Source organism: Andrena cerasifolii, chromosome 9, assembly GCF_050908995.1.
Source record: "Andrena cerasifolii isolate SP2316 chromosome 9, iyAndCera1_principal, whole genome shotgun sequence".
NCBI classification, from domain to species: domain Eukaryota; kingdom Metazoa; phylum Arthropoda; class Insecta; order Hymenoptera; family Andrenidae; genus Andrena; species Andrena cerasifolii.
The window spans coordinates 9,006,051-9,029,070 of NC_135126.1; the positions used below are offsets into that span (position 1 = coordinate 9,006,051).

Here is a 23,020-nt window from a genome sequence, read left to right on the forward strand (position 1 = left end):
GTCAAAAGCGGCACGCAAATACTCGCGGCCCGACGAGCGACCAATTATGCTGACCGGGAGTGCCGGCGCGAAACTTTAGAGTTCTGATTAAACACGGTACTCTAATGGATGGTGCTCCCAGCCCGAGGAGCCGGCGAACACGTCATCCGGTTAGATCGATCAACGCCGATGGCGGTGGGGGTGTGGGAGTTAAGTACGAAATGTAGCACTTTGCTCTGCTCGCCCGCGCTTTTATATTTATGGGCTCGGTGACTCGGTGGAACGCGTTCACGGCGAGGTAAATCGTTGAAAAGGAGCCTTGCCCTGCGCTCTCCCTGGAGGCTGGGATTCTCTCGCTCACCATGCTGGATAGAGAACACCGCGGGGGAGTATCGTTTCCGCGTGATTTCTCAATACGTTCGACCGCGTCACGGCTCCGCGCCCGTTTTATCACGGGGTTCTCAGGTATGCAAAAGGTGAATCGGTTGCATCGATTCGATTAAAAAAGCTTTCACGTGCCCCGTGTACATGGGAGCGGGAGCAACCGTTTGGCTTGGTGAACCGTGCACCGACGAATGCAATTACCTTCATCGCGAGGCTGTTTCAAAGTTTCCGCGGAATTGCTCCGATAGACGCTGTTGCTCGTAACCGAAACGAGGCACACGTTAGGGGGGCGAGGTTGGAAATTCGTTGACGAGAAAAGTCTTCGAAACGGGAGAGACGGCAGGGGTGGTTTAAGCGCTAGGTATGTCAGCAATGCGATTACAGAAGTCGACCCTGTGTTTCATGCCTTACGTCGCGAGTATAATACTTATTTATAATGGACGATATCGACCAAGGTTTAGCGCGATTACAAATGCAGCTACTTATAGGTATAGGTCTGATTAAACACAGTCGGCTTACTGTGCTACCTATAGTCACTTGTGCATCTACTTAATCGTCCTTAATATTCCGTTATTGAAAAGTAGACTACCGCAGAGATATCACTTCTACGTTCCAACTTTGCATATTGATTCCGGTTCGCTCGATCATTGAACTAATCTACCATCGTAAAGATACCGTACGCTTGAGTACTCCATAGGATACGACGTTTAACGCGGTCATTCGCACAACCGGTTATCCCGATACATGAGATGCATTTTAAGAGATCCAATTATAGGCGACTTAGTGACGAGTAATGGGTGCACGTCTATCGAGGCATAGTTGTGGAAGAATTTGATTACGATTCGAGGTACGAGGAAGTGAACTTAGGCGTTTAAATATTCTCGGCAGCGGCCCTTAATTAGCGTGGAAACATTTCCACATGTATGTTACTAAATGATGTCCCGCGTCTTGGTGTCCATTTTCTATTTGTACAAAGTGATCCGCGCGAAGTACGCTCGTTATCAGAAGTTAATTACTGACGCAAGATGGGAACACACTTCGTTTCGACCTCCTTGTACCTCAGATGTTTCTCGAGTCAGACCAACCACGAAGGGTTAATGCTTGCACAAAGACTACCCTCTTCGACCCCGCCATTCTTGCTCACGTTACTCGGCTGATCGCGTAATAATGGACTCGATTGTCCGTCAGCGGGCAAGACGTCAGACGCAATTACGTGACACCGTTCCCCTATGACGACTATGACTCTCTATCATCCGCGCATTCACATTTCGATCAGAGTCGCGTCCGCGTAGAACGCTTCAGCCCGCAATTATCGCGATTCTTGGCTGCTCGAAGTGTTGGCATTTCACGCGGAACAGTTTCGATCGCGGGTCGACGCGCGTTCCGCGGGATTGCAGCGTGTTCCGTCGATGACTGCACGCGCGTCAATCTCGGCCGCGGGCGGCCCATGGCGTAATGAAGCGTCGATGAATGCCACTCTCGGAAACGCTTGGACCGTCGGCCGATAAATAAAGAAGGAAAGGCGAATAAAGGAGGAAACGTTGGATTGCCTGTCTGGGATGCAAGCTCAGCAACGGTGCACGCAATTCCCAATCTATGCTGCGATCGATCGGTCCGCGCGATGATTATTACCGCCGTGGCTGCCGTTGCAACCTATCCACTCTGCCCTTTTGTCGCGGGCGTTTGCGAGGCGCAAATGACCATCGAGATACGCCTCTAATTTACCGTATCCCCAGGAATCTTTCATTCGTCGATTGCGCCTCAGCCTCCATCGCGGGATATCTTTCGTTTAAGGCTCCGAGCCTCGAGACATGGAAGCCTCTATCGCAATATCTAATCGGCCTCCCATAGAAACTCATTTACAATAGAAATCCCGGGCGTAAAATTTGAAAGTTGAATTGCAGTTCGAAGTACCCCATAAAGTGCACTTATCTTTACTGCGGAGGTAGGGCATCGCTGCTCGATATCCTTACGCCTCCTCTCCTCGTCCACTTTCGCCTTCAACGGTTTCTACGATCATCCTTTCAATCCCCTTCGATCTGGAGCATCTAAATTATTATGGTGCGCGAAATTATTGCAATTAGTGGGAAAGGAGGAGATGAACGGCATCAGGATGGATCCTTTGAGATCGAGACCAGCCGACTTTGCACGCGATCGCCGTCAGGCTACGCACGATCGATCGCGGTCACTTCGGACGATTATTCTCGTCCGAGCCGCGGAAATTGCTGCTTTGTGGTCTCGGTCCTCTTACACTGTGCACACACGTGTTTCTGCGAGTGTACACATTGTACGGGGCGAGAGCAGTCGACTATAGAGATTACACGGACATTCGATTCTGACATTATTGCGCTGGATTCAGTCCCAGTCGCACATGACTCGCGTCTGGTAATTGCGCCAGTGGTAATGTTCCCGCGTTTTAAGCGGATACTGCTGCTTCGGATGGCCAGTAGTTTGAGGACGCAAATTATACCCGATTCCGTGGGGGATTGGTCGTAAGGACCGTTGACAATGCAGTCGGAGAATAGACGTCGGAATGAGCGAGGTGTTTTCTCAGTTTGCAAACTAATTTCCCTAGCTTCTCTATTTGCAAACGAAAATTCGAAGGTGTTCATAGCGTATTCAGGGTAAGCTGTAATATCAAGATTCTTCTATTTCCTTTCTAATTTGAAGACCATTAATTAGAAAGCCTTGAAAGGGTTATAATCCCCAGACTGATCGACCAACCCTTGTTAGTTAAGGGGTCATGCTCAGTCAGGAGGCCGAAAAAAAGGGTGGTATTTGGAAATTTTTTACTCAAAAGCTATAACACATTTCTCAAAAAATCTTTTTTCCTTTTAAGGATTGCATCTAGTACCGTGCATCGTATTTTTTTTGTTTAAAAATATTTATCAATAACTGAGTTATTGTCTATCACTCGAAGGTTCTCTAAAAAAAGAGGCTTCTGCGGTGACCACTGCTGCTCGAATATCGATCATCTAAAATAAAAAATTCAAAAGAATTTACTTATTATATTGTATTGTCTAGTATTTGAACGAAGGTTTTTTCGAAATATTGATTTGGGAAAAAATGGCTGATGTTTAAAGTAAAAGTTTCAATTTTTATCAGAAATCTTGCCTGATTTTCGTCAATTAAAAGAAAACTAAGCAGCGGATAAAAAAATCCTTCGTTCAAATACTAGATAATATAATATAATAAGTAAATTCTTTTGAATTTTTTATTTTAGATGATCAACTTTCGAGCAGCAGTGGTCACCGCAAGAAGTCTTTTTATTTCGAGAACCTTCGAGTGATAGACAATAACTCAGTTATTGATAAATATTTTTAAATAAAAAAAATACGATGCACGGTAGGGGAGACCGGGGCTAAATGTTCCGGGGGTAAGTTGTTCCGACGGCTCTATCTTCAAAATAAAAAGAGCGTTGTACTTTAAATTATTTTTTCCGTGTGAGTTGATCACGCCACTCTGTCGCCCACTTTAATAGCGTCCGCGACAGCGAATTGTGTGGTTGTAAGCAAGGACCTATTAGTCGCGTACCAGATAAGTAAAAAATTTTCTATCATTACTTTTTGGTCTATTTCAATTATTTAACGTCGATATTATAGATTGAATCGTTCTTATGGATCAAATGACATTTAAGAACATGGTGTAATAGTGTTTATCGTTTGAATACATGTATAAGCAGAATAGTCTTTGAAATTGCTACATGTGTCGGTAGGGGCTAGTTGTTACCGTAAAAACTTGCCCCGCCACAAATAGGTCTGTGAAGATAGCACCCCCAAATTCGATTTTTTAAAAAAACTCAACGGCATTCGTTTGTTCATCGTATGCCCATGTTTTCCCATAAAAAAATTTCGTTTGCCCACCCTTCAAAAAAAAATTATGGCAAAAAAAAATTTTCATCAGCACCCCCATGAAAACATTTTAATGAATTGTCGGTGGGAAATGATTGTCCTTCGTTTGCCCACGTTTGCCCATAAAAAATTTTTTTCTTGCCCACCCTCCAAAAAAAGTTATGAACAAAATAAAAAATTTGTCTTCATCACCCATCATGAATGTATTTCAATTTTTTAATAGAAGGATACGAATGTACCCGACCTAGCCACGTTTGCCCACTCTCAGATTTCATTTGCCCACCCTCCAGAATTTAAATAAAAAATAAAAACCTCGAAAAGAAGGGTACAGGTGAAGCGATCGCGTTAAAGTTCGATTTTTCTAGAAAATATTATCAAAATCGGTCTTTCAACGATGCAGTCCGTTAGTTTAGATGTAGAAGAGATTTGCCCATGCATTAATTTAGTATGCCCACCCTCCAGAATCGAATTATTAATAAAGATAGCCAAGAAGTGCGGTACCCGTTGAAGCGATCGCGTTAAAGTTCGATTTTTCTGGAAAATATTATCGAAATCGTTCTTTCAACGATGCAGTTCATTAGTTTAGATGTAAAAGAGATTTGCCCATGCATTAATTTCGTATGCCCACCCTCCAGAATCGAATTATTAATAAAGATAGCCAAGAAGTGCGTCGTTGGAAAGAATTCGAGTGTATCGCAGACATCTGTTTACGTTTCGGCAGTGGCACTCGGCGCTGCTACCCTTTAGGGTATCAACACTGCGTGTCGTCATCGAACGTGTCGAAACGTAAACAGATGTCTGCGATACCCTCGAATTCCTTCCAACGACGCACGAAAGTCGGTCGGTCTACAGAGTTCGGACGCAACTCTTGCGAGACCGTGCATTCATTTACGGTTCGTGAAGTAACTGTGAGATTATATTATTTTCCGTTGTGCGATATCATTGCGGTAATTAGTGAAAAATGACTAGAAAACCACTCTGGTGTTATTCTGCACATGCTGCAGATGTGTGAAAAGTGTGAAGTGTTCGATGAGCGATACAAATTTAAGTGTCGTTCCAATAAAGTGAGAAAGAAGTGTGTGCAACATTTTTTGGATAACATGTCACCAAACACCTTCAACCTTTACGGTGAGTACAATTGATTTTGATAATTCATTCGGGAAAAAACGAACGGAAAGGTATTCGGTTCAACGGGTACCGCACTTCTTGGCTATCTTTATTAATAATTCGATTCTGGAGGGTGGGCATACGAAATTAATGGATGGGCAAATCTCTTCTACATCTGGACAAACGATATGCATCGTTGAAAGAACGATTTTGATAATATTTTCCTGAAAAATCGAACTTTAACGCGATCGCTTTAACGGGTACCGCCCTTCTTGGCTATCTTCATTAATAATTCGATTCTGAAGGGTGGGCATACGAAATTAATGGATGGGCAAATCTCTTCTACATCTAAACTAAAGAATTGCACCGTTGAAAGAACGATTTTGATAATATTTTCGAGAATAATCGAACTTTAACGCGATCGCTTCATTTATACCCATTTTTTCGCGGTTTTTATTTTTTATTTAAATTCTGGAGGGTGGGCAAATGAAATCTAAGAGTGGGCAAACGTGGCCAGGTCGGGTACATTCGTATCCTTCTATTATTAAAATTGAAATGCATTCATGATGGGTTATGAAGACAAATTTTTTATTTTGTTCATAACTTTGTTTTGGAGGGTGGGCAAAAAAAAAATTTTTATGGGCAAACGTGGGCAAACGATGGACAATCATTTCCCACCGTCAAATCATTAAAATGTTAAAAGGCGCAAGGGGACACGACTTCGATCGAAGTTATGCATAAAGATAAATAAAAACTGTCGGTAGAGAATTCAATATCTGCCACATGATTCTATCGAGATTTATTAAAATACTACAATGTGGACAAGAGTCCACAGTAGGCTACAAGTACAAATCTCAATAAGTAGGTACCTACATACAGTTGAATGTAAGACTGATTAGTAGATTATAGTTTTTATACCAAAGATAATGTTTATGGTTATTATATCGTTTTGGTTTTCTTTTAAAGATAATACATTTTTGTTGGTCCGAACCTTCGTAAATAACCATTATTAATAAAATTTTGCTTTATTTCATTAGAAAATGAAATATTTCATTAAAAGGCAACTCTTATATCATAGTAACAACTTACCCCAATGCGATAACAACTTGCCCCATACAGGGGTAAGAAGTTCCGCTTCGATCAGCCACAAATAAATTACTTTCTATGGGAAACCTATTACAATATATTAAACACAAGCTTAAAATCAGAAGATATAATAAATTTAACAAGAAATTAGTCAATAGTGAAGAGAATAACTACATTATTTTCCAGTCATTTTTATGGTTTATCGAAATCGGAACTTTTAGCCCCGGCCTCCCCTACTACATGCAATCCTTAAAAGGAAAAAAGATTTTTTGAGAAATATGTTATAGATTTTGAGTAAAAAATTTCCAAAGACCACCCTTTTTTCGGCCTCCTGACTGAGCACGACCCCTTAAAAAATCATAAAGCAGACGCTTGAGAAGATCCTGGCAGGTTCACTCCCATCGGAGGCTAAACAATCCTTTAAGCGACTGCGCCTTTAACTACTGTTTAATGGTTCTCATTACTTGCCTCCCAGGCGAAGTGATTTTTAATCATCCCTGGGGAACGATTCGTCATCCTCCGTTCTTAACCCCGTCGATTAATGATCCCGCCAAGATCCTGTTCCATATTTATCCTGACCCTGTGTCCCAGGGTCCCGCGACCCGCCGCCTCGTTGGGCAATAAATAAATTTCGTCACGCGATGCCCACAATTCTTCGGCCGGGCAGGACGACGACTCACTCACTCCAGCTATTTCGCGGATCGGCACCGACTGGGGCCACCCTCTCCTGTACAACCCCCACGCACACGTACGCCCCTTCTCTCTCTCTCTCTCCCCCATTCTTTCTCCCATTCTCTCTTTCCCTCTGGAACGTGCACAAGCGTCCGACTGTAAATCAATTCAGCGCATCGGAGGTATTTCAGTTAAATGACACATGAGTGCCCTGTAGAAGGCCCTCCCGTTTTCCCTCTCTGTCTCCCTCTTTCCATCGACTCTTCCTCCGACCTTACCATCTTCGTCTTTTTCCTCTGTTTTCGACCATCTCTCACCTTGTTTCCCTTTTCTTCTCCCCTCGCCCCTTCCGCTGTCTGTCTCTTCCCAGCACACTTTCGTGCGCGTTTTTTCTTTTTGTCCGCGTACCCTCTCACCCTGTCCTCCGCGTCTCTCTTTCTCCGTTGGTCATACAACCCGAGCAGCCTAGGATTCTATACGGTTCGGGTATAGAATTGAATGCGACGCATTGTCCGGCGCAGCCTGACCGTACGATATTGCGAGAGGAGGGCCGGGGGGGATGAGGGCGTAGGAGGAAGACAGGGGTGGGTCGAATAGGGTGAAGAGGAATAAGTGAGGAGGGCGCCAAGTCGCCCGAATGAAACGAGTGGAACGGTGCGGGGGAGGTCGAGTTATGTACCGTCCACCCTTGGCCAATGGGCGCGTTAAATTATGCCTTGTCTCGGCCTGGACGCTGCATCCAGACTCCCAAATACATACTCGGTTCCCCGTTTTACCCTGGTCGACATCGCCTCGCAGGCGATATATTTCCACTTCTGTATTTTCTATCGACTTTCGTCGACGATGAAGGGTTTCGAATTGACCCTGTCGCGATTAATACCGTGGCGCGCTAAGGCCACAGTCCCACTAATTTCGAGTTCAATCTCCCAAGCGTTTTCGTTCCATCGAACAGCTGAATGTTCCTTCAATTGTTAATTCGAAATTTCTGTTTCCTTCAGGTCACAGTAGAGCGCGTCGCTGACAGGAATTTCAACGATCTCTGGCAACAGCACTGGTGAGTCACTTGTTTCAACTATGTATAAGCTTCTGCACGCGTGCGACACGAGCCCCCTAATTATTGCAGCCCGCGATATCGCGCCTCGCGGGCCTCAGGCGGGAAATAATATCCGGAAACGGGAGATGTTCCGGGTGGAATAACGCTGGGCATAATTGTCACGGCGTGTAATAAATTACTCGATGCGTGTCTCTGCTTCGACTCGTCCTCGCACACGTGGTAACGTTTATAATTAACCGCCGATATTATCTGTCCATTCGTCGAGGCTCCCTGTACGAACAGCACTCCCACGAATCTCTCCCGACGTACCCAGCCAAGAAACGTTGCTTCTAAATTCTTTCCTCCACCCTTCGACGTCGGGGAAGTGCAAACTGCGGGACGATCCTCGACGATATGTGTCCCCGAACGATTCGATCGTTTCGACGCTTTTTCCACGGTTTTTCTGCGCTGCTGCGTCGCGTCTTATCCCGTATCTCCCACGGGAATTCGTGCTCGCGTCCGGTAACGAGGCAGGAACAGGAAGAGGTTCAAGTTTTATAGGCGAGGACCCGCGTTAAAAGCCGAAAGACAGCGTGGTAGGGCAGGCGGGGGTGGGCCGCGGGAAATAAGGGAACAGCGCGACTCAGGAATCGCGTAATGAGACTCTGAAAATATAGCTAACGACGATTGTCGAGGGTCAGTCTACCGTGCTTTAACCGTAACTGTCTATTTTTATTATTTCCTCGTCCCACCGACGGCGGAAACCCTCTTCCCACCCTTCCTCCACGGGGTAGCCTCGGCTGCTGCTGCTACTGCTATTCCTTTATCCTCGACCGCCTCGACGCGTCGCGTCGCGGCGTCGGAATAGCCCGGCGATAAATTTAAGACGCTTACTGCTTTTCGATGCTGGAGAAGTCCACCGAGATCGCGTCGGCGAACCCCTCGGAACCAGTCTCTTCGATTTCGCGCCCGGACACGCTTGGACGTGGAGAAATGTCACTAATTCCACTGGTATTCTTCGTACTTTTCCTCCACACATTCGGTGTCTTAATTACGTGGAATTTTGAGGAGTTTTTAATAAGAAATTAAGTCCTGTTTAAGTGCCAGTTGCGTTCGAAGTTATTTTGGGAAGAATGGCGAAGCTCCAAAGTTCAAGCTCTTTTTTTTGCGATATTTCCGAGTGGCAGAATAAAAATTTCAACGCGAAACATCGACACTGTGTACAGGGGAACGGTGGATTTCCAAAGCAGTTTCCCTGCTCGCTGCGTCGACGAATCCGATTGCATCCAGGCGCCACGAGCGAGCCACGAGAAATGAAGGGAGATAAAAAAAGAGGGGACGACGCTTTTTAAAAAATATTCCGCGTTGCGTGGGTCGTACAAACGAAGCCGGGTTTCAAATAAAATTTCCCGGCGCACCGCGCTGCCGCGTGTTCGTACGTGATTGATATCGAAAATGTAGTTCCCGGGGCAAACTCGTTGGCATCAATTCGCCGGTACCTTCCCTTTTGACAACTGTTTGTTATTGCCGCGTGACGAGACAGGATACCGACGCTGGGAATCGCGCGTTTTATTAGTCGGAATTTCGAACTGCAACTCCTCACCCCCTTTGCGCCGTCCCTTATTGTTTTCCTGCCGGCGAAATTCCGCGAACAGAAGTATTTAGCGGCGAATATAGGACTTACTAACGGAATCGAATCGTCTGATTCGACGCACTCGAAGCAACGAAAGCGTCAACTGGGAAAGTAGAAAAGCCATTCAGATATCCCGACGTTTGCGGGAACTTCCAACCCCCTCCCCTGTAATCATCCAGATTCACGACATCCTGCCGCGGTGTTTGGTAAACGTGGCTTTCACCGCCACCCTTCGTTCAGAGGCCACACTCTCCGCGGCGGGAAAGTCCGTTCTCGTCGCTGGACACGGTGTAAAGTAGGAAAACGGAGCAATCGGGCAGCAGGGAGGGAGCGAAGGGAGAAAGTAACGAATGGGCAGGGAGATAACGCGATGGGAGAGTGAATAGAGTCGGAGTATTGATGAAAGAGTAGGAGAGAGTTGCTAGGAGGGGCGGAAGACACCGGGGGTGGGCGGGGGGTTTGAGTGAGGGACAGAGAGCGTTGTCAGGGCACGGTGGCACTTTCGTACGTAAAACAAGCGAAATGGTTTTGACATGAAGTGGTGGCCACCACCGACGGTAGACGTCGGCCAGGGGCGGCACCGTTCCATAATCCATTGTGTCCAGTGCCAATTAAACGGTGCTGCCATGCGTATGGTCAGGAACTAACCGGCCGTTCTCAACACGATCACCGACCTCCGTTCCTGCACGCTCACGCATGTATATGCGTGAGAGAGCGTAAGAGGAGAGCGCAGATAGCTGAGGAGGAGGAGGCGAAGGCAGAGGTAGAGGACCACCACTGATTGGGGAGCATCTGGACCTCTGCTCGTACCGGCAATTACCAGACCAGGTTACCTATAACTATATACCGATGCACGCGCACAAACACTCGGCCAGGTTGCACGGGCTACGTACGCGAAGGGTGCACAGGCTGTTTCATAAAACGATCTACTTTGGGCAGTGTTTACTTTGCAACGAGGTGGGCGAACTGGTCCACGATGCTCGGGGTTCTGTGTTCCGGGGGTCTCCAGAAGTGACATCGTAAGTCCTCTGCGTGGGTGTTGGTTTAAACTTTTCAGGTATGGATCGCGAGGATTTTGCGAGTTAGTTCTTTTATGTGCGAACGATCTGTGGAGGGTAGATTGATCGTAGATTTATGAATCCCCTCTCCTAGTTGGTTCTCCAGGTCGATTAACTTCTTCCTACCCACTGCAATTTTTTAACTTTCCCTTTCCTGCTCGTCGCCCTCCTAAGTAGTAGACGCAGCAGAACCAAGTGCAAGTGAATCGGTGGTCCCTGTCAAACCTTCATATTCCTAGAAACTTGTCAGAGGTAGCAAGTCTCAGCGCTTTTTGAAGCACCCTGTACAGTGTATAGGCATCGTTACACGCGCACGTGTGTGCGCGCATGTGTGTAGGTGGCGGCGAACGCGGCCTCACGCCGTGCGTTATAATCGCAATGGGTCGTCAGTCGTGCGCACCGAATCAGTAGAAATCCGTTGATTGGTCCCTGCCACTTGATCCAAGCCAGACTGTCGTCTATAGTCGCGGCTAGGCCAGCCACGCTCGAGTTTTCTCCGTGACGACGTCGTCTCCCTGGCTGCTGCGGTTTCCCTCGTGTTCCCGGCGTCGCGTATATTTATACACGCTCGTTGCGCGACGACTCAATTGGTTATTCGAGACGTTTGGCTTCTCACGCGCCACCAGATCCGATTGTTTCCGGTTTGTTTGGATTGGGACGCCTGGGAACGGGAAACGCTCCACGCGACATCGTCCCCCGGGCAGCCGAATTAAAATTTCTCCCTCCTCCACGTCCACGGTCAGACATAAAATTCCCCATCCGACGATCTTGCCACGATTGAGAGGAAAGGAACGGGGTCGCTTAGATCGCTGAAACTGCGGCTCTTTCGACGCTCCAATTGGGTATTAAAAAGTGACCGCAGAAGTGGAGGGAAATTGAAAGCCCGGAGATTAGAAAATGCGAGGTAGATATCACCGACGTATAAATTCAACTATGTATGTATGTATCTCTGCACGCTGTCGAAGGAATGGGATAGGGTGATTTCCGTAAAGCAACCAGGCTGATCTTATCACGTACCCAGTGAGCGCAGAAACTGCAACAAAAGTATAGCAGTATTCCAAGTAAATATATGAAAGCACATGAAATACGGTTTAGAAAGCTATTAGGTGTTAGCTATCGCTCGTTCGCAGACGTCTCGACGCATCGATCCCGTTTGCTTGGTCATGCAGGAAGACCGAGGATTTCTCTCGAGCATCCTCACGCGTCGTCGAGGCTGCACCAGGACTAATCGAGCGTAGAAATCGTCGGAAGGTAGGAACGAGCACAATTCTTGCCACGTAGCGGCCTCTCTTCGCGGACACACGTGTTCGACCACGTGCGTTCCGATCCTCGGCCGTTATTTCTACCTTCTCCTGCTCGTCCCTTTTTCTCGGCCCCTCCTGACTCACCTGGAGTTGCTCTTTTTGCCTCAACTTTGCTGCTCGCTCTTTTTTCACCTCGCGTCGCTGCAGCTCGCGTGCATACGCGCACAGGAGTGTACGCGCGACCACGTACTCCTTATCGTTCTCCTCCCCGCGAGAAAAGGGGCTTTTTATTATTTTATTAGGAAACTGGTTTGTCCGCGCCTCGGGGGGGGGGGGGGGGGAGTGGATGCGGGGTGTACCACGCCAGATTGGAGATTCATATCGCGTGGCGTCGTCTCGCGAGACGCTGCTTCGCCCTTTTATTTTGAGGATCCTCGGAGTTTAGTGTCGCGACGCTGCTGGACTCTTAACGCCCCTCGTTCCGCGCCCCTACCCTTTGATTATCGTTATCGCGTGACTTCCACAAACTTTAGCTGCAAATTTCCTGCTGGAAGATTGTGGAAGGAAAGAAATACGAACTTCCATTCGGTTGCAACACCCTGCATACTTCTGCACGTGAACCTCGCCATTGAGATTATACTATGTAGCTGTTGCCTGCGAGCAATCTACCTCTTAGTGTCTCGTTGGACAAAATTATCGTAGCTTCGGGAATATGAAGGGAGTTTGCTTTCAATAACAGCTTCTTATCCCACTTTACTGTTTCTATAAGTATCCCGGGCTGCCATACCTGCGATCTGAAGACCTGCGCCATAAAAACACGCAATCGCGACAATTGATCCATCTCCCATCGGATAGACGCGAACAAACCCCGATCGCCGCAATAAGACGGCGAGACGTCGGTATTTACGATCACACGGGCCGCATAAATTCATTTATCCGGGAGTTATCGATAACGGTCGATCGCAATCGCGAGATTTATAGCGGCAAGACCCTCCGCCGCACTCGCTATTCCAACCGATGATTTCGTGCACGAGCGTATCATACCGTTTCGCCCTCTCCCTAATTCTTGCTCCTCTCCCTTTCCTCCTTCGCCGTGTCATTATATCCCGTCGTTGCTCGCCTGGGTCCTCGGTGCCACGACTGTATCGAGATCGGGCAATAACTCCTCCCGTGGACCGTGCGTGGGGGCGAGAAAAACGATTAAACCTTCCCGCGTAATTATTTTCGTCCGTCGATTGAATAAACGTTACCCCGGGGTCGCTTCAATTAGGATTACTCGGGGGCCCTTTCCGCGAACCCGGCATTAAATACAGTTTAATGAGTCTAATGGCACTTTAATCCTCTGCCCGTGCCCATCCCCGCCGCCACCCTCGTCAGGACGCGCCTTTGAAGTGCGAACGTCGAAGAAGAAAACTCCTGTGCGCGAACCGGGCCTCCTTCATCCGCAGCTCTCCGGTTGACGGAGAGTAGCCCCGACGTTTCTGCGAGCAGCACGGCTACTAGTCGGGAGATACATTTGCATTAGTTTCAAGCAACACGCAGGATGTAAGAATCTCGTGACAGGGAAGACGAAGTTTCGCAGAAACTTCCTCGCCGCGTGTAACCAGCGGTTAACCAACGGACTGGCTGTCTACCAGTTACACCGTAGTCAGTTAAGTCCCTGCCGAGCTTCGGCGACAACTTAAATCGTTAGATCGGATTACACAGCGGCTCTCCGTCCCGTATATAGCAAGAAAATATCTCGAACTGCTCGCCGGGATCGGTAATTTATCAGACTTTGCTTCTCCCGATCGGTGCCTCCGTTCTTCCAGCAATTATAACTTAAGTGATTGCCAACTTCCGCGGAAAGTTTGCGGCCGCGGAGATTGACAAAGAAAAAGAATTAAGAGGTGGGAAAGAGGAGAGAGAAGAAGAGGTAGGTTAGAGGGAGATATAATTATGAAATTTAATGTTTAAACGGTGTCTTGAGGTACCGTAAAATGGGGGAACATTGGCACATGCCGGGGTTACATTGGCACCTATACGCATGAACATATAAAGTCGCATTCGAGATCGAGATTTTAGGTACTCAATTGTTTCAACGTTTGCGGTTAGATATCCAATAATCGCCTGTCAAATAGATAACTTTGTCACGTTATACATTATATTATTAATAACATTAGATCGCAATAATGCCTAGATCTTATACAGCGACTACCGGGAAGAGGAAGTATAAAGCATTTATACATTCCGATCTTGATAAAGCTTTAGCTGATGTTAGAACTGGAATGTCCTGAAGGACCTGACTGGGTGCAATGCATAACGTGTCGTCAGTGGGTCTACGAAACTTGTAATCGAGGAACCGAAACAATTTCTTATGAATGTCCAGTCTGTCTGGATGACGATTAGATTTCAGTTAAGATGTAAAAAATAAAATAAAATAAACAAATTTAAGTGTGAATGTATCTAAAGGTTGGAACCGACAGGTCCAGTAATTTAGTAATTTACGATTGTTTTATTAAACTACTCGACTAAATTTTAATATCCACACACGAAAAATGATTAAATTATTTGCTAATCGACTAAACTACTGAACCAGCCTTTACTGACTTCAGACTAGTAAAACTTAACCTGTTACTGCTGTTTATGCGACGTGCCAATGTTACCCCGTCCCGGCTGGTATTTAACATGTATTAAAGAAGAAAATGTTATGATAGGATACTTAAAGCAACTGTAAACATTTTAATTTTTACATTATATAGCAAAATGTATCAAAAACCTGCCAATGTTCCCCCATTTTACGGTAATTGGGGAATCAGGTAGGTCAAGTGTAATTGTTTTATCGTTGTTCCGCGGCAGAGGATTAACCCATAGCGTCCTATCTCATTACCACGCATCAGCACCGTTATCATCCAATTAGTATTGCGCGGGGTTCAGCGTGCGCGGTGCTCGTGAAACGGAAGCTGGATATGAGAAAGTTTCATGGAAGCTTCCGTTAAATGGCCAAACGATGAACTCGGGGGATTCTTAGCGCAGGTACTCTTACGACGCTTGCTTCAGCCCCAGCAGGCAAAAATCACTCGTCAGAGTCATGTAACGCTACTGATGTTTAATTAAAACTTAATAAGGCTGCGCTTCAGGGTTGAAATTATTCCTGTTCGAGATTTTGGAGAGTAAACCGTGGCCTCCTCGAAGTCGTTCTCTAGCATTGCAGCTGCAGCTTCATCGGAGGATTACGAACCTATTAATACTAATCGAAAGCAACATCGCACTGTCTGCCAATCATAATTTCCCTCGCTAAAAGTCCTGATCCTCCGAGGAACTCTTTCAAACCTATAATTTCGCATTGATTGATTAGCCGCTCGTAAACGTATAAATATGCATAAAGCGCTCCTTCCGTGTCATCCTACTTCGAATGCAACTCGAGTCCAGCTGAAAGTGATACTATCGCGTGACGAGTATTAATTACCGACCCGTACGTGGACGCTGCCACGGCGAAGCGACTTTCTTCCTACGTTTCCAGATTCAATTGCCTCACCTATCGGTGCCGGGGGAAGACAAATTGGCGCGCACGAAGGCCGCTGCATCCGAGCCGCCCAGGGCATTATCACGGGCGCAAATAAAACTGCGAATCTGCTGAACGAGAGTACCCCGAAGCTTCACCGTCGGCCTGGCAACTGTTCTCCGATTATCCACCGCACGATATCCTATTACCGAGCATCGTTGCAATTATTATCCAATTAGCGTGCGTAACGGTTACCGCGTATACCGTTCGGAAAACCAAAACGGGCTCTATTCGCCAGGCTCGCGGCCCTTCTAAAAAAGAAACCAGTGAAAACAGGAACGAGGAGAGGGATATCGAAAGGGAAGAGCAGAGGCGCGAACGAAGGAAAGAGACATGGAAAAGAGATCGGGGGAGGGTGGGGGGGGGGGGGCGAGGAGCATTGCGGAGATTGGGAACGAAGGAGGGCAGAGTGGAGAGAGAAGAAGAGCAATGCAAGAATCGAAAGAAGGCAAAAAGAGCTGTGAAGGGTGGAGAAAGAGCGGGGGATAGAGATGGAGATAGAGGTGGAACATCGCGAGGGGGGCAGAGAGCGAGGGGAACGGCGGGGTAAGGTCAGTGCCGCGGACATAATATGGTTAGTGACCGCGTGACGTCACGGCCGCACCACGTGACCGCGATAAAACAAGCTGCTGCTGAGTAGGGATACGCGAGATGGTGCCGGGGTGCTGAATCGAGAGGGGAGGACTGACCGATCCACGGCAGAGCGAGGGCGGACGGGGCTGGGGGGCTCGGCGGGGCCAGCGCGTAGTACTACGCCTCGTACTACACGTGCGTGCGTGTGTAAGACGATAACGAGGGTACACGCATTCGCTCGTGGCGAACACGCAGCCCCTTCCTCTCTCCCCTGCCCTCCCCGCTTGCGCGTGTGGGCGAGAGGGAGGAGAGAGTTGCTCCTGGATGCACGAGGCGCAATAAGAGAGCACGATTAGAGGCGGCTTACGCGCCACGGACGGGGACGCGCGGACCTCGTGTTTGGAGATCGGTTTAGCCGGTGGATTCGAATGTTCGACGCGATGTTCCGTACGTGGCAGGGGTTGTTAACCTCTGGGGCCCACGGGTGGGCTTCCCGAGGCCCCTGATACGATTACTCGGCATGTGATTCTGCTTGCTTCGTTTCCATGGGCGGTACCCCCGCCCAGCGGGACCGTTTTCGCGTATTTGTCTTCGGCTGCCTCTCGCGAGGGTGATCCGGGAGATCTCGTCGGAGAAGGGTTCGTTCCATTAGGAGAGGAATCTTTTGCACGCGGGATCGCTCTTCCACGATTTCGGAGCGGACCTGGGTATTTGAATGCGCTTTATGGGGGACGTTCAGGTATTTGGAGCTCGGAGGATGCGCGAGGCTTCTTTGCGCGAGGCTCGTCTTCGAGCGCGATGAACGCAGTTCGACGAACGTTTCGCGGAAACAGGGTAACGATCGGCCGCGCAAAAACCTTATTTTAACCCAGCCATTATTTCCAAGCGGCATGAGTCGCCGGGGCATAAAATATTTCCAGGCAGACGTTAACGCGTGCAATAATTTACTCGCGCCCGTGCGTGCGTAATAATTGCAGCGGCGAGGGCACGCGTTACGTAAACACGGTATATTATTTCATGTAATTCGACCGCGTATTCGTGTAAATAACGCGGCGCGCACCGAGCGCGAGAGATATTGGCCCAGAAAGCTTTAACGAGTGCCCGCAAATTCGCGGAATTTTAATAAACTTTTACCAGCAATTTACTAGCCCGGATGTTTTATCTCGCACGTTTTCATAAAGCTCCCGTGTGTAGGCTTGTCAGGGTAACCAGAGATGCGAGCGGCGCTCTTTCGTCCTCTCGCGGCCCGATCGAATTCGAGCGAGCGACGGCGCTCTGTATCTGCTGCGATGATTAACGCTAGAGAGAAAAAAGGGCGAGAGCACGGGGAGAGTCGAGGGCGAGGCTGGGGGAAAAAAGGGAGGAGGAAGAGGCAGAAAGATTCGCGTGGAGCGACGATAACGAATTGTGCAGGATGAGTGATAGCTTCCGTATCGAAAAAGGATGTCGCGTATGCGTGGGTGAGTGCGTAGACGAGGCCACGGACATATTCCCTTTTATCGCCGCTGCTGCGGATTTCGAGGATACGAACTAGGAAATATCGTGGCCCTTCGCTCGCAGTTCTCATGGTGCTCCTTAGGAAGTTTCCGTTTCGAGTGCGCTAATTCGAACGCTCGTCGTTCGGATGCACGAAGATCTCAGGGCGTTTCGAGATTCGCGTTTTATCGTCGCGAGCTTCGCGACAAGAAGTGCCAGGCATTTCGTGGCAGCATTTCAGACGCGAAATTTAGGGGTAATAATGCAGCTGTACGGTGCACATTCGGTATAACGTATTCCTGAGGTATTTCGACGTCTCTCGTCTCACTGGTACAATTTCCCTGATATGCATCTGCAATTCAGATGCGGCACCGCCAATCTGATCGCCGCGGAATAGCCTGCACTGACAAGATATTGTCATGCTTTCGAATGGAACTTTTTTGGAGCAGCTCGATGGAACGGGAGAGAAATTCAGCCGGCACGAGGGACATCGAAAGAAGCGTGGAAAGAGAGGAAGGTACCTATTCGATAGATTTTCAGCTGACAGTGGTTCTAAAGGGAGCTTGGCACTGAATCGCTGCAGGGAAGAAGGTAAATCGTATTTTCCATGTAGGGTAGAACACTTGAACTCTCCTAATACATCATACAGTTCCTGGACCCATTAAGACCGACGAACACTCGTAAGTGGCTGTCCGAGTGTTTCAACACTGGTTAATGCAGTTCTTGGAGGAGCAGTATATGACCCACATGGCGGAAGGGGATTCGGAAGGTTATAGTCAGACGCGTGATATAGGTTCGATGGAGCTGCGATGGTATAAAGGGATTGTAAAGTTACATACTTGATAGGTGGTAGGGGTTGGCAAGTTATAACACGACAGAATAAAAAATTTTCACGGCCTCGGCTTTATCTTATTAATAAACATTGGTCGGACGGTAAGCGGAACGGACATATTAATTAGCCGATGCGCGGGGCCTGAAGAAGCAACAAGAGTTTCCCGAAGCGCGATAAGGTATTACAGTCGGTGAAGTGGAGGGGAAGGGTCGATGTCGAGGGTGGAGGAGATGGGTGAGGTAGAGAAAGAGGATAGAAGACGGCTAATGGAAACGTCAAAATGTAACGGCGCTACGAGGCACGTATAAACGCTCGGTTGTTCTGTAATAATGCCGGTATTGTTGAGCTTATCAAGCGAGGCTAATTGGACGCGAACAGCTGGGCCGACTATGTAGTTGCTGTTCTACGACGCTCCGAAGCGGCCGCCGCCTCTCTACTTTACACTGATAATGTAATGGGACCTATCTGGAACACAAAAGCCGGCAATAGTTTAATGGATTTGTCTCGAATTGTCACCGAGCGTCAAAACAAACCGATGGCGGGGGATGCGTCGGGGAGGGCATCGTGCTGAATTGTTCTCTCGACAATGCACGGCATTAAATGCATAATTATTGCAACGGGAGCTATTAACGTCTCGTAGACGAGCGCGTAATCGCGCGTGTGATTGGTGGTCACGGTTGATTGGCGAGCGTTACGAAGATCGCGTATTCAAGTGTTTAGAAATGCTGTCGTCTTCTTTTAAATGGAAGAAACACGCTGGGGTGTGTAATTATATTTTTCTGTTGGAATATGAGAACTTGAGGATATGGAATCTTAGGCATGTAGGAACTTGGAGATATGGAAACTTGAGGATATGGAAATTTGGGGATGTGGGAACTTGAAGATATGGAAATTTGGGGATATGGGAACTTGGGATATGGAAATTTGAGGATATGGAAACTTCGAGATATGGAAATTTAGAGATATGGAAACTTGGGGATATGGAAATTTGGGGATATCGAAAATTTTACGAAACTTGATTTTATTTTGGAAACTTGAGGATGCGAGAACTTGTGGATATGCAAATTTGGGGATATGGGAACTTGGGGATATGGAAACTTGGGGATATGGGAACTTAGGGATCTGGGAACTTGGAGATATGGAAACTTGGGGATATGGGAACTTAGGGATCTGGGAACTTAGGGATCTGGGAACTTGGAGATATGGAAACTTGAGGATATGTAAATTTAGGGATGTGAGAACTTGAAGATATGAAAATTTGGGGATATGGGAACTTGGGATATGGAAATTTGAAGATATCGAAAATTTTACAAAACTTGATTTTATTTTGGAAACTTGAGGATGCGAGAACTTGTGGATATGCAAATTTGGGGATATGGGAACTTGGGGATATGGAAACTTGGGGATATGGGAACTTAGGGATCTGGGAACTTAGGGATCTGGGAACTTGGAGATATGGAAACTTGAGGATATGTAAATTTAGGGATGTGAGAACTTGAAGATATGAAAATTTGGGGATATGGGAACTTGGGATATGGAAATTTGGAGATATCGAAAATTTTACGAAACTTGATTTTATTTTGGAAACTTGAGGATGCGAGAACTTGTGGATATGCAAATTTAGGGATAGTGGGAACTTGAGCATTTGAGAACTCAGAAATAACACCAGAGCTTTCTCGCAACAGTCGTATGTGGAAGTCCAGGAAAGTGTGACGAAGAATGATGATTCGTGGGCGCCGTAACGTGCGCGTACGCGTAAGCGTTACGCAGATCGCGAGCGCAGTAATAATAGCGTGGACGATGTGATAGACTTTGCGTAGTACGCAACCGGAGCGTAAGAACCGGCGACCGGGGGGAACACGATGATGGGCGTCGTGTTGCTGTTTTGTCGCCGCTGAAGAAGATTGACGAAAAATAACGCCGCGTCACGTGTACGCGCGCATGGCTTACACGTGGATTCGCTGTTAAACACCATGTGCCGTTTCTTGCCCCCGTGACGCAATTATCGCGTTTTTGGCGTCAATTATGCACGCAGTCGTTTGCCTCGTTTCGTTTCCCCCAACGCTGCTTCTGTGCCACGCTTCTTAAACTGCGATTCCATGGAACGTTAACCATTAAATGGCAGTTTTTTCAGACCACCTTTGGCACGAGCAAAGAGCCGGGCTAGGTCTTAATCAAATGGGAAGGTTCAAAGAAATTAATTTACAGCTTCAATCTTTTCTGTACGTTTTTAATGAACGATTACAGAGGGTGGCGAATACAGAATTATTTAGCTTCAGTTACTCCAAGCGCTTCGCAGCGGAAGAATTACTACAACCTTCATCACGCTCCTCGCATTTTTCGCCGGAGTATCGGGGGCGCGATTACGCTCGCCATTTGATCATCACGCGTGGCGAATGATTGCATTCTTCGCGCGATGATTCGGCATCTGCGCCTCGGGAAACGCTTCAACAACGGACTATGTAGTAACTTTTCGCCGATCCTACTTCAATTAACAACTCTAAACTAGTGTTGTTAAAATGAGCTTCGAGCCGTAAAGCTTCAAGAGCTCGAGTCGCGGTTCAAACTCTAAAGGCTCGAACCTTTAAGGCTCGAACCCTGTAGCCGTGAGAGCTCTAGCCTTTAAAGCTCGAGTCTTCAAGCTTGAATAAGATCCAACCAATTGGTGGAACCTATTCTCTGTGTTTAATTCTAACGTTTTACAATAGTGGTTGCACAAAATAAGATATAATACCAAGGACTTGGAGTTAACTTCATTACTATTAAACACAAGAGCCTTCAGCTTCGAGGCTGGAGCCTCAATGCTTGAACCTCGAACTTCGAGAGCTCGAGCTTCATATGATATTAGCCTTAAAGGCTAAGTCATTAAGGTTAAGACTATGAAGTCTTCATAAAGCTATGAAGACTCGAGCTTTACACAACACTACTCTGAACAAGCAAAACCCTAACGTTGGACACCCACGTCGTTTTTGATTATATTAGCCGAGCATTTCCAACTTTCAACGGGTGGTCGAGCGAAAATTTCGCTCACCTGGGCGACCGACTGACAGTCGCGCCAGCGAAACCGCCGCGCGTATCGTTAACCACCGCGATACTCGATAATGGTGAAGCGGGACGACTTTAATAGAATTAAACTCGAGTAGAGTTCCATGTTGATTTTAACGAAATCTCCACCGTCTCGGGGAGAGCGAGCAACTGGACGACGAGCACACGCTCGAATCGAAACTTCGCCGTGGCCCTCTCGCCGCCGGTTTATCGAGTTCGAAACTAGTCGACCGTCCAATCGGGAGGACCATCGTGGAAAGTCTGTCTCCGGAGACCCTGGCTGTCCTTGGCTAAATTAGTCGATAAACCCCGGTTTAAAGTTCCCCAAGTTCCACGCGCAGACAGCGGCTCGCTAGTTACTCCCCTCCCGGCTCGGCGCGCCACGAATCTACTCCCCCGCAGCGTGGGAGAAAAAATAAAATAAAGGGCACCGGGGCCGAAAGGGGGAAGGTTTCACCGGCTATGATGGGAATTAAAGTGCGCGGTGTGCTCGTGATTCGAATTAATCGGCCGTGCCGGACAGCGGCCCATTCGGCGGCCGATCAAAATGCCGCGGTTAATTGGACATATTTCATTGAACCTTTATATCGTTCGAAAAAAACTCCGCGCCCAGCTTTTTGTCGACACGTCGTTCCGGAAGCCACAGCATTCGCACGATTCCCCGCACCCCAGGATTGAACGTCGTTTTTCAAACGCTGAATGTCCCGAGTCGGAATCTGGGTCTGACTATGGCATTCCTTTTCCCCTTTCAAGAATTCACGCCGACCGTCATTCATCCTCGACGCTTAGATCGAAGCGGTCGCGTCTCTTCCGCGCCTCGGATGCTCGGTATCATCGGCACGGGCATTCATGGAATCCGCGAGATCGTGTTCGTTCGCGTTTCCTGGTGATAAGCGGCAGGCCAGCAGCAGCAGGAAGACGCGACAGGAGGATCGGTCCCGATCGATCGGGGGCATCGGATTTCATTAGCCGCTCGTTAGTCAACACGCGGCATAATATAAATCTCGCGGGACGGTGGCGCGGAATGGTATGAAGCACGCGTAACGCGATAGATAGCGGTTATCAGCGGTTTTTTGCGAAGCGAATCGCCTTTTCCTCGCTCCCCATTGGTCCGAGCGGTGAGTCATTTGGCGAGGAATAATAACGCTCTCTTATCCACGGGTCCCTCGGTTCGTCCCACTCTCTTCATCTTATCCCTCTTCTTCGCCGTTCTCGCTCCCTCCTCCCCAAGTCCTCCTTCTATTCGTATCTCGTGGCGCGTCTTTTGCGCTGCAGCAATCTGAGTGGGTCAGCCGGATAAAGAAAGCTCGATGGCCGGTCGTCGTCGTAAGTCGCCGTCGTTGTCGTAGTTGACGACGACGAGGACAACGACGATGAACTTCCACGTTGGCAAATGGTCATTGAGTCAATTACGCGGATAAAGTGCACCATTGTGCGGCGTAGCGGCGATTTTTCTAACCCCGTTCGCCATCGGCGACGTTTACACGGTTAGGCGGATAACGC

The 23,020-nt window shown here is 47.8% G+C and overlaps 1 long non-coding RNA gene across 1 annotated transcript in view; it reads left to right on the plus strand.

The window, feature by feature from the left end:
- LOC143373404 (uncharacterized) overlaps positions 1-23,020 on the plus strand; it is a 91,195-nt gene that overhangs the window by 24,885 nt on the left and 43,290 nt on the right. The window contains exon 3 of the long non-coding RNA XR_013086459.1: positions 8,078-8,133. This is a non-coding gene — a long non-coding RNA (uncharacterized LOC143373404). The remainder of the gene's footprint in view (positions 1-8,077; positions 8,134-23,020) is intronic.